At 44.3% G+C, this 11591-nt stretch overlaps 1 protein-coding gene and 1 pseudogene across 1 annotated transcript in view; both read right to left on the minus strand.

Moving 5' to 3' along the window:
• The window catches only part of Ptprn2 (protein tyrosine phosphatase receptor type N2), a 732192-nt gene that overhangs the window by 649551 nt on the left and 71050 nt on the right, over positions 1–11591 (minus strand). The window lies entirely within an intron of this gene.
• On the minus strand, positions 6854–6941 carry LOC114625856 (annotated as a pseudogene).

Here is an 11591-nt window from a genome sequence, read left to right on the forward strand (position 1 = left end):
TCAAGCTCTAAGCCGAAAGAAACTTCCCCCTTTATGTTGCTTTTGACCTGTTATTTTGTTACAAACTCAAGTCAACTAACAACTGCAACTCTTGAAGTCGTGCCTGGGGCATTAGCAAACAGAATGTTACTGGTGCCCCACTTTATCTTCATGAGCCTCTTCAGCTCTGGTGCTCTGGATTTGCTACAGTACATGAGCTTGTCTCTGTGCCAAGGTCCTAGGGCTTCACACGCTGCCTAGTCCAGGAGATCCCTGAGGAGCTGTGAGAGACACTAGACCCAGAGAGATCTCCCACCTAAGCTCTGCTCCTCTTCCTCTGTTAGACACTGAAGCTCCGATTTCCTGCACCAGTAACCGCAGGGCCCTGGTTCATAAGGGACCTCATACAGATTGGGATCCAGAGGAAGGAGAGCTAGCCTCCTATGAACACTGACACTAAGTATAAAAAGGGACAGCTGTGCTGGACAGCCAGGGCCACCCTGAGCATTCTCTAAGGACAGCAGCTATTTGCTTAGAAACGGAAGAAACTGAAGAGGGCACGGTTCCTGCCTCACTCATCTCTGTGTGCGGCCTGCTGTGGTACTCAGGGGAGGAACACAGGTCTGAGATGGGAAAGGTCAGGTGCAAACTTCATCTGGAGGAACCAGAACCTGACTCGTGAGTCTCTGTCTGTCACCTTAGAGGTGTATATAAGGACTTAGACTTCATGTAACCAAAACATGTGGTTAAGTCAGTCCTCAGAGGCAGTAGATGGGCTCTGAGCACTCGGTTAAGAGGCTCTCCCCACCTATTGCACCCTCGGGCAGACGGAGCAGGGTCACCTTGCTCCTACTCTCTCTACAGCCCTCTTGAGGTTACAGGGATGTAGAGTGCCTGTTTCTTTTCATTTTCAAATGTATCAGCCACAACCAGGTCTTTTGACTGTGCAGTTTACCAGGTTATGCAAAATGTGGCCAGAGCTATTCTGTTTTACTGCAAAAAAAAAAAAAAGAAAGAAAGAAAGAAAGAAAGAGAGAAAGAAAGAAAAAAGAACTTTTAATTTGACGACTGAGAGGCTGTGAAGAAGCACCATTGGCTTGAGAAGGAGATTGAGTGCAGGATTCAAATCTCTTCTATGTGATTACAAGGTGCCTGGAACCCTGGAGACATGAAGCCTGTAAGTTCTGAGGTGTTTATAAGGCAACAATGGGATGGGTTTCCAGATTCCAAGGACATGGTAGCCATTTCCTCAGAATAAACTGTGTCTGCTACTTTCAGGGACAGGGATAGGATTCAGGGAAGCCCTTTGTCAACCAAGGATTCCATGTCTGTGGCCTTGGAGATCACAAATGGTCTCACTCCTGAACTTTTCTTGGCTGATTCTGGAACATGCTTTTGGGAATTGTATGTAATAGCTATGCTGGCCAGGTTCAGGGCACACTGTCCCCAAATTCTGCACACTGGCGTTTAAGCAAACAACAGATGCACACCATAGCAAATCTAGACTTCTCAGGTTTCTTCCAACAGAAGCTACCATTAGACCGTCTTCCAGCTTCAGGCTTTCTTCAGCCACACACCTTACCAAACCCCCACCTTACTATAGGGCCAGTTGCATAATGGTGATTCCAGGCTGAGAATGGGCTGGGGCTCTGGAGGAACAGATGGAGATTCTAAATTCAAAGCAAAGATACTTGTGCTTCTCATTCTACTGTCTGATGCTTACCCTTTTCTCTTGAAAAAAAAAAATGTTTGCTCAACAGGCTTGCAGGAACCAAGCTTGAAGCTGACTGCCAAGGAAAAGGTGCAAAAGGTCTCTGCTGTGTATCTCTCAAAAGGATGGACTCAGGCTGTGTATCTATCAAGACGACGGACTCAGGGACAAGGAACCCTGCCAGGCCCAGAACGGGTGGAGATTTTACATCTACCACCCGTTAAAATCCCTCAGATGTTTTTTGTTTAAAATGGACCAAGACTTTGATTCAAAGGACAACAAATACAAAAATCTGTCTTAAAAGCATAACTTTTAAATACTAATAACAGAGGTAACATCTCACACATTAGGAGGGGCTCCTCAAACAAACTCACAGTCTATCCACACAATATCTACCCTTTGTTTTGCTCTGTGTGTGTGTGTGTGTGTGTGTGTGAGAGAGAGAGAGAGAGAGAGAGACTGTGTGTATGGATGTATATGAGTGTAAGTGTATTGTGTAAGTGTGCTGTATGTTTGTGTGTGTGAGTGTGTTTGTGTGTGTGAGTGTGTTTGTGTGTGTATTGTGTGTACCTATGAGTATGTAAGAGTGTGTGAGTGTGCTTGTCCATGAGTATGTAGGAGTGTGTGAGTGTGTTTTAGTGAGTATGTGAGTATGTGAGTATGTGTGTGTGTATGCGTGTGTGTATGTGTGTGTGTGTACACACATGTGTACGATACATATGTGGAAGGTCCACTGATGTTTTCTTCATTTCTCTACCTTGTTTGTTTGTTTGCTTGTTTTCAAGCAAGGTCTCTCAGTGAGCTTGAAACTTGTGGTTTCAGCTAGACTGGTTGTCTAAGAAACCCCTGGTGGTATGTCCCACCACAGACACCCTGTAGTTACTGGAAAGATCTATTGTGCCCAGCTGTTACATGGGCTTTGGGGATCTAAACACTGGTCTTAATGTTACCTGTTCTGTGTTTTGTTTTTTACTGAGTATGAATTGAGGCTCTTGAGGGGAGGGGCTTGAGGGTGGGAAGAGCCGAACCCACGTTACAGATACCACAAGGCTGAGAACATCTGTGGTTGGAGAGAGGTGAGAATATGGCAGGTCCAGGGCCTGATAACAACTTGTCTTGAGCTATCTTCAGCCCCTTGACCACCTGTGAGTTATGACTTACCATTCTATAACCATTAGGTAAGGCTTCTTGGAACTTGAAACGTGCTAGCAGAGGACTGGCTTCCCCAACCCAGAGACTGAGGATGCCACCAGACAGCATCAGAAGCCTGCACCCCAGGCTTCCTCCCCCTTTGCCGTAACAAACCCTCCCGGTGGTCTCATCAATATATTTAAAAAATACCTTGACTTATAATTCTCATTATTACTATAAAAAAATCACAAAACAGAGAGCTGAAAAGATGGTTCCGTGGTTAAGAGCACTAGTTATTCTTCCAGAGGACCTGGGTTCAATTCCCAGCACCTGTGTGGCAGCTCACAACCATCTGGAACTCCAGTTCCAGGTTGAATGTCCTCCGTGGGAACCAGGCACACAAGCGCTACACAGGCATCCATGCGTGCATACACATCAAACAAAAATGAATACTGTAACAAAACACGTCTGAAAGTGTTACCATCGGAACATGGTGTTTGTGGGAACATGAATCTGTGCTTCGGTGTCATCGTCACTCGTGATTGAATCCAAAATAGACTACCCCTTATTCTCTTTGAGGTGAAAGCTGTTTCTGTGTCAACATCAGTATATAACAATGGGTTTCATCGTGACGTTTTCAATACGAATATATCATTATGAGATGGGGACTTAAAAGCTGCTTTCATTAAAATGCACTGACTCCTCGCTTGGGTCCTGTCCTGGCTACTTTTATGTCAACCTGAACAAAAATCATCTGAAAGGAGAGAACCTTAATTGAGAAAACACTTCCATAAGATTGGGCTCTGGGCAGGCATGTAGGTCATTTTCTTAATTAATGATTGATGGTGGAGGGCCCAGCCCATTGTGGGTGGGGCCACACCTGGATTGGTGGTCCAGGGTTCTATAAGAAAGCAGGCTGAGAAAGCCACAAGGAAAAAGCCAGTAAGCAGCAGTGTTTCTTGGCTCCTGCATCAGCTGCTTCCTCCAGCTTCTTACCCTGACTTCCTCTAAAGATACACTATGCTGTGAACATGTATCCAAGATAGACCTTCCCTCCCAGGTTGCTTTTGATCACTGCATAGCACCCCTAACTAGGAACTGAGCACAGAGAAAGGGCCCCTACCTTTGTTCTGTGTTGTTTTTAGGCTGAAGGCCTAACTTTGAGTCCTGAACTTTTCCAGTTCATGGTGAGAAGGCCATTAACATGAAACCAGAAAAAAAAACAAAAAAACAAACAGGGAATTGCTGATACAGACGCTGCAGAGCTGCGCCCTGGAACCAGAATCTTTGTCCAAGACCAAACACTAGCCAACCAGGAAGGCACTTTGATGTTTATCCAGTGATGATTGCAAACTGGGAGTTAGTGCAGTGACTCACGCTGACCTCCCAGGACCTCACCAGTCTCATTTACTGCCTTCATTCGTGTGGCAAGAATACGTGCACACAAAGAAAGCTGCCTTAACCAAACAGGTACTCCTCCAGAATAGAGAGCAGCCCCCAGCTCCAACCCCCCTCCCAGACCACTGTCTTACACAGCAGGCAGAGCTCTAGTTACCCATCCTGATGGTCCCCATGGGACACTCGGTGGGCCTGTTTCCTTTCTGTGCTGGACTAAAGGGTCAACTGTTAACTTTTCTTATTGCTGTGACCAAAACTCTGATAAAGGCACCGTAAAGGAAAGGAGCTTGGTTTGCTTACTTATTTTCAGATTTATTTATTTTATTGTCTGTGCTCATATGTATGTCCATGTCTGTTTATGGTGTGTGTATAGTGCCCACAGAGTAACTTCCAGGTGCCCACATTGGATACCTGGAACTTGAGCTTTACAGAAGGTTGTTAGCCACAGTGTAAGGGCTAGGAATTGAACCTGTGACCTCCACAAGAACAGTATCTCTCCGGCCCCAGACAAGGGGCTTATTTTAGCTTAGTTGGAGGGGATACAGTTCACCCCGGTGGGGAAAGCATGCTGGCAGGAGCTTGGTCACAGCCAGGAAGCTGAGACAGATGAATGGTGTTCATCTGGCTCTCTCTCTTTTTATCTAGTCTAAGACTCCAGCCCAAGGAATGGTGCCACGCACATTCAGAGCGAGTCTGCCCTCAGTTAAACTTTTCTGAAACTATCTCCACAGACGTAGTTGTGTTTCCATGGGGATTCTAAGTCCTTTTAGTTTACCATGAATATCAACCACCAGACTTTTCTCCTTGATGTGTTTGTTGAGAATGGGTGATCCTCCATTACTGGAGCTAACAAACCCCAGACTCCTGCTCCAAAAGTTCTAACGACAACTGTGTCCTGCTCATGTTCAGCCACACTGCTTACTCTTGACCCTTCTCTCACTGGTTCCTAAGCTTGTCCCCTCTTTTTTTTTTTTTCTCCTTCCCAGAAAAGCCTTTGTCTCGTGGCTTTCTACAAATTGCAGTGTGAGAGAAATGATGTTTCTCTCTCCTGTCTGGCCATGATTAGTCTTTAACTAATCGTGTTCCCTAATTTCCCCTAAAAACAAGGAATTTTAAAGGAAATGTCCTCGTTTCCTTTAAAAACCAAGGTAGTAGTTATCGACCCTGCATCTTGGAAACAGTAGCTCAGAACCTTTTGATCCTCCCATGAAATAGAGAACTTCCTCCCCCTTTGTTCACTTCTGAAGGCTCCTGGGCCGGGGAAAGCTAACATTAAATACACATGTTTACTTTTTCTCTAGCACATTGGTCTCAGCCATGACCCAAGGGTGGATGGTGTCAACAAGAATTCCTGGAAAGAAGTTGTGTCTGTAAGACAGGCTGATCAGAGCTGCAGGAATGTAGAGAGGTTGAAACTTACAGGCCCAGGGCCTATAGCCTTAGCCCTATGAACAGCCAGTCCTTGCTCACCTCTGTGTCTTTCCTTCCTTGGACTAATACACACATCTTTGGAATCTATTAATGTATCACTGGCTTCTACCAACTCAAAAGCTAAGATGTTATCAGAGAGTGTTTGAAGCCTGTAGAAACATCTCCCCCGTCTAGCTGTGACTACCTCACTGATGTCAACCGCCAGCGTATTTTAAACTGGCCTTAATTTATGACTGTCTTTGTTCTATAAAACTATGAAACTGCTTTCATGTTGGAATATAGAATTCAGGGTAACCTAAATCTGTGTTCCTGGGCCATGATCGTTAAATTGCGTTGCAGAATATACTATCTCTTATCCGGAGGTGAGAACTGTGTTTTTTTCATTAACAGTGACAAAAGAAATAATTCGTTCTACCCAGGTATGCAAACATTTGTTACCAGGGAAATGCCATGTCTCTTTGGGTATCCTTAGCTTTATTAATAAAAGAATTAACAAACGGATTCAAAAAGAAACTCGCGGGCAATTTTATTGGAATTTAAGTGTACCCACAGTACACTTGAGGTAGAAATCCTGCCAGCCACCAGGAGGGGAGATGGGGTAAAAAACAGTAACATCCTTTTAAATGAATCCTGGAATAGAAATAGCTAATTCAGGAAAATAAGTAAATTAATTAACTAACTAAAAAAATCCTTGAAGTACAGAAGTGGGATAGTGAGCCCCCAAAGAACATAGTTGTGCGGGGCATTCTCTTCTATAGACTCCCTCCTCTCTCATCCATCGGGCTGTCTCATGTGTTCAGTGCATGCTCTCTGTTTGTCAGGGTTGGGAGGACTTCCAGTCTTCTTCTGCTAACTGGCTTCTTTGGTGTTAATCTCCACTAAAGCTTTTTCCAGTTCCCTCTCTCCCTTCACACTCCTTTGATGACTCACTCAGCCTTTTGCAGTAAATACCTTCTTCAGCTGAGGGCCCTCCCAGCTTGCATGAGCAGAATACAAATGAAGTAAAAGCCAGGCATGGCCCAACAGTCAGTGTGACCTTTCCAGTGGAATTTTCCAACGCCCTCCCCCCAGCCAGGCACTTCCAGCACCTGTGTGGCACAGGGCCACCAGGAGGAGGCGGCTGTTTTCTTTCTTTTTTTTTCTTTCTTTCTTTCTTCCTCTCTTTCTTCCTCTCTTTCTTTTTCTTTCTTTCTCTCTTTCTTTTAAAATATGGAATGCTTCATGTTAGCACAGGAGCCATGCTAATCTTCTCTGTACCATTCGAATTTTAACATGTGCTGCCAAAGTGAGCACAGGGCTATTTGTTTTAAGCACCCTGACTATTGAGAGGGAAGCATCCTCTGGTTCTGTACCCATAAAGTGGAGCCACATATTGTTAACTGTTTTACATTAAACACTCGGGTATTAGGTAGGTGGTTAGAAGGAGCAGGCTCAAGGGCCACTGAATGGGAACGCATCTATGTACCTGGTAATATATTATTTTTTATCACCATTACTCTTCCTTAGAATTTCAAGCACCATATCCATAAATGTCTATAAGAAAACATTTGAAAAACATAAAAATATGAGGAAAGTAACAGTGACTACCCAGATAAGGATCTGAAGCTTGGTATGTGTTTTAAGCCCTTTCCACCCCATCTGCACGGTGGTCATCATATCAGATGTGTCCCCCTCAGAATGTTGCACTCGCTGCTGTTAACTTTTTCCATGCTCTGTTTCTAACGCCTGTCTGATATTAGAATCGTGGATAGAACAGAAGCGCAAGGTAACTGCTGACTGCCAACAGCCAGATCTACAATCACCTACGAAGCAGACTTCTAGACACATCTGTGATGGAGTTTCTAAGTTAGGCTAACTGAGGTAGGAAGACCTACTCTGACTTCAGGCAGCTCCATTCCGTGGAATGGGGACCAGCCACTTCTGGCTCCCACTTCCTCACTGTAATGATGATGTACTTTAAATGGTGAGCCACACGCATTAAACCCTTCCTCAATCTACTTGCTTCTTGTTGGGTGTTTGGGGCACAGCAACAAGGAAAGTACCTAATAAAATTTAAAAGTAAATAAATACAAGCATTCTCTGGGGCTGGAGAGATGGCAAAGCATTTAAAAGCACTGACGGCTCATTCAGAGGACCTGAGTTTGGTTCTCAGCACCCCATGGTGACTCACAACTGTCTGTAACTCCAGTCCTAGGGGGATCCATCGCCCTCTTCCAGTCTCTGTGGGAATTGCATGTATGCATTGCACAGACATACACACAGGCAAAACATACATACATATATAAATAAGCAATAAACTTTTCTTAAAGATTGTTCTTATTTTAATATTCATGATACATCCACTAGAATGTCTAGAATTAACATAGCCATCACTGTAAAGGATTATGTGTGCTGGGAGATTCCTTTAGTACTTTGAGTTGTGGAGTACTTTCTTAGAATGCATATCTTAGGAGTTAGATTACAGCTCAGGACTCAGAGCCCTGGGATACCTCTGTGAACCATCGATGTAACAAAAGCATTGTTTCTTTAATCTCTGCAAATTTGCTTTAACTGTTTCACACTCTTGGAATTCCTTTTTAGGACATACTGTCTAGTTTCTGAACATGTACCATTCAGAGTTACTAGTTCTGGAAGAAAACCCACTTCCAAATCTTTTGAAGCAGATTTTCCTCACACTGAGGAATCCCATGTGACTAATCGAAACTCTGTTTTCTGCAGCCTACTCCAGGATGACAAAATACTCAGAACACTTTCAGGTTTTCCTCCAATGACCAAATGCTGTTTCAGAATTTACATTTTTCAGTGTTTTTTGATTGTGGGATATTATGATTTTCATAAATGTCACCTAAAACACCTGTGTGTTTAAGATTAGTCCCATATGGTAGAGTCAATCTTTGAGAAATGTTTAGATTCCGAGGACTCTGACCTAATCAATGGGTTGATCAATCAATGTACATAAGATTTGTAATTTTGCCGGGCGGTGGTGACGCACGCCTTTAATCTCAGCACTTGGGAGGCAGAGGCAGGCGGATTTCTGAGTTCAAGAGTTCAAGGCTAGCCTGGTCTACAGAGTGAGTTCCAGGACAGCCAGGGCTACACAGAGAAACCCTGTCTCGAAAAAAAAAAAAAAAGATTTGTAATTTTATGGTATTATTGAGAGGTGGTAGAAATAAAAACGTGGGGCTTGGTGAGAAATGGCTCTTGGGGCAGCTTTGAAGTGTGTACCGTGTTCCTGTCTCCTTCAGCTTCCCGTCTGCCGTGAGGTGGGGAGCCTTGTTCCTCTGTACTCTCTTCCCCTTCATGTTCTGCCTCCCTCATGTCAAAAGGAGTAGAGACAGCTGACCACAGACCAGTAGTTTTCAGTCTTCCTAATGCTTAAACCCCTTAATACACTTCCTCATTCTGAGGCGACCCCCAAACACCACTAACCTCATAGCTGAAATTTTGATACCATTATGAATTTCGATGAAAGTATTTGGAAAGATAAAACTTTGCCAAAAGGGTTGAGACCCATAGGTTGGAAACCACTGCCATGAACCAAAAGCCCCTAACACCACAAGCCAAAATAAGGTTTCCCACTTTTTAAGTTCCTTTTTTTTCTATTTTTTTTTACCATAACAATAAGAAGCTACCGTACACAATGGTAATAATAGACTCATGCTGTGAAGTTTGCCAACCCAACCATTTTCAAGGCTCAGTAGCACTGAGAACACAGCTGTTCTCAACACAAGTCATCAACACAGAATTTTCTCACCTCCTATACTGAAGCCCAGCACGGAGTTAAACATTTCCACAACCCCCACCTTCAGATACCGCCTCCCGCCTTTCTGTCTTTGAATCTGGCACTCTTAGAGTCGGGGAAGGTAAAATCAGGCGCCATTTCTCTTTTCCTGCAGTTGTCTTATTTTATTGAGCACCATGTCTCTGTGTCGGGAATAGCCTACTGTATACAAGACCAGGTTTCCTTTCTCCACCCACCAAGGGACAAACTCTGACTGTTTCCATTTGGGGGATATTATGGAAGAGTCTGTAGTGCCCACAGGTGCTTGCTTTTGCAAGCTTTTGCTGACAGTTCTGTGGCGCAAGTCAGTTCTTTAGGGTATATGCTGGCAAGCAGGATTGCTGAACCATACCCTTTCTTAACTTCTAGTGAGCTGCCCTACTCTTTCCACAGCAGAAACTCATTTCACATCCCCTCTAGCTCCTGGGATTCCTGCTAATGGTTGTTGTTACTATGGTTCTTGTGTGGGTGTGTTTGTTTATTTTTTTGTTTTTGTAGTACTGAAAATCAAACCCTTGTAAGTCTAAAGCAGGTTTCTGCTGCTGAGCCCCGTTCCCAGCCCTTTGGTTTCCTTTGTTTTTCTTCCTCTTTTTAAAAAAGAGGTAGAAATTGACTATGTTTAACTTTTCATATTCTTTATAAATTATCTCATCCCATTCAAGCACTTTATATTTTTTTGTTTTATTTAAAAATACTATAGGCTTAAAAAAATGAACTAATAAGATTATGCATGCCTGCTTCATCCCAAGAAAAGGAGAGGCGAATGAAAGAGACCCCAAGTATGAATGCAGGCATCCCAGACTCCATACCACACCCTGTCCCATGGCCACCTGTCCATCTTCACTGAGACTGGCCACACCTCTCTGCTCTACCAGCTAGCAGGATAAATTATACAGTCACCATGACAACAGTAAATCCAGGCCAACAGCAACAGGATGTTATGTTTCTTATGACTGCCATCAGCCACAGCAAATACCCAGCCTGCAGGACTTGGGCAGCCTGCCTTGCCATTTCCCAGACCTAGTTGCACTAAAAAAAAAAAAAAAAAAAAAAAGGTGTCAAATACTGTCTGTTCTCATAACCAAAACCTGAATATCTGTATTTACATTTAAATTGCTTTGCTTTCTCAAAGAATAGAAGGCTATTATCTTAATAATGTATCTATCACTAAAAGTTAGGAAGACAAGTTGGAGTTGGGGAAGAAAATAAACCAAAGAATGCTTCTGGCTCACTTCCAGACTAGCTTTCTGCTGAAGGAAGGGAGATAGTTGTGTCTGCTGTCATTAGCTGCGCCTCTGGTTAGACTAAACACACAAACACACACACACTGGGTCTTTCATCATCAGAGCTTGGTGGATATAAATTGACTATATTTAGCTGAGAAGATATTTTTAAGGTAATCTACTTAATGCTATCCCCCCACACACACTTAAAGCAGCACAAAGTCAACCTTGGGAGGGTTGGGGGGAGGTCAGGGTCCTACCACCAAGCCACATGGTCCTGGCCTGACCCATCACAGAAATCTTCCTGCAGAAAGCAAGCACAAAGCAGGGCAGAGGACAGTTGGCATTTTGCTCTTCTTCCTTCCCAGGGCCAGCTCTTGTTCTTCCCTGCTGGCTCTTGCTGCCAGCTCAGACACACATACAGTTCTCCCCACCTGAGATTCCTGATCTAGGCCACAGGGCTGGTCCTCTGCATGGCCCCGAAGCACTTGGTTTAGTGTTTCAGCACAGACAAAGCTTGACACCTGCATTCAAGGACGTGCTTGCCCTGGACCTGTCCCCAAGTTTGGTGCCTTCTCTGCAAATCAAGTAGCCCATAGGGTACCCATGGCTGTGCAGGACCACTTGGGAGTATAACGGTGACCTCTGCCAGCTCAGAATCATCACTACCACCACCACCAGCAGCAGCAGGAGGAGGAAGAGGAAAAAGAAGAAGAGAAGGAGGAGGAAGAGGAGGAGGAAGAAGAGGAGGAAGAGGAGGAGGAGGAGGAGGAGGAAAGGAAAAAGAAGAGGAGGAGGAGGAAGAGGAAGAGAAAGAGGAAGAGGAGGAAGAAGAGGAGGAGGAAGAAGAGGAGGAAGAGGAGGAGGAAGAGGAGGAAGAAGAGGAGGAAGAAGAGGAGGAGGAAGAGGAAGAAGAAGAGAAGGAGGAGGAAGAGGA

This window comes from Grammomys surdaster, unplaced genomic scaffold (assembly GCF_004785775.1).
Source record: "Grammomys surdaster isolate TR1022 unplaced genomic scaffold, NIH_TR_1.0 223, whole genome shotgun sequence".
Taxonomy (NCBI): domain Eukaryota; kingdom Metazoa; phylum Chordata; class Mammalia; order Rodentia; family Muridae; genus Grammomys; species Grammomys surdaster.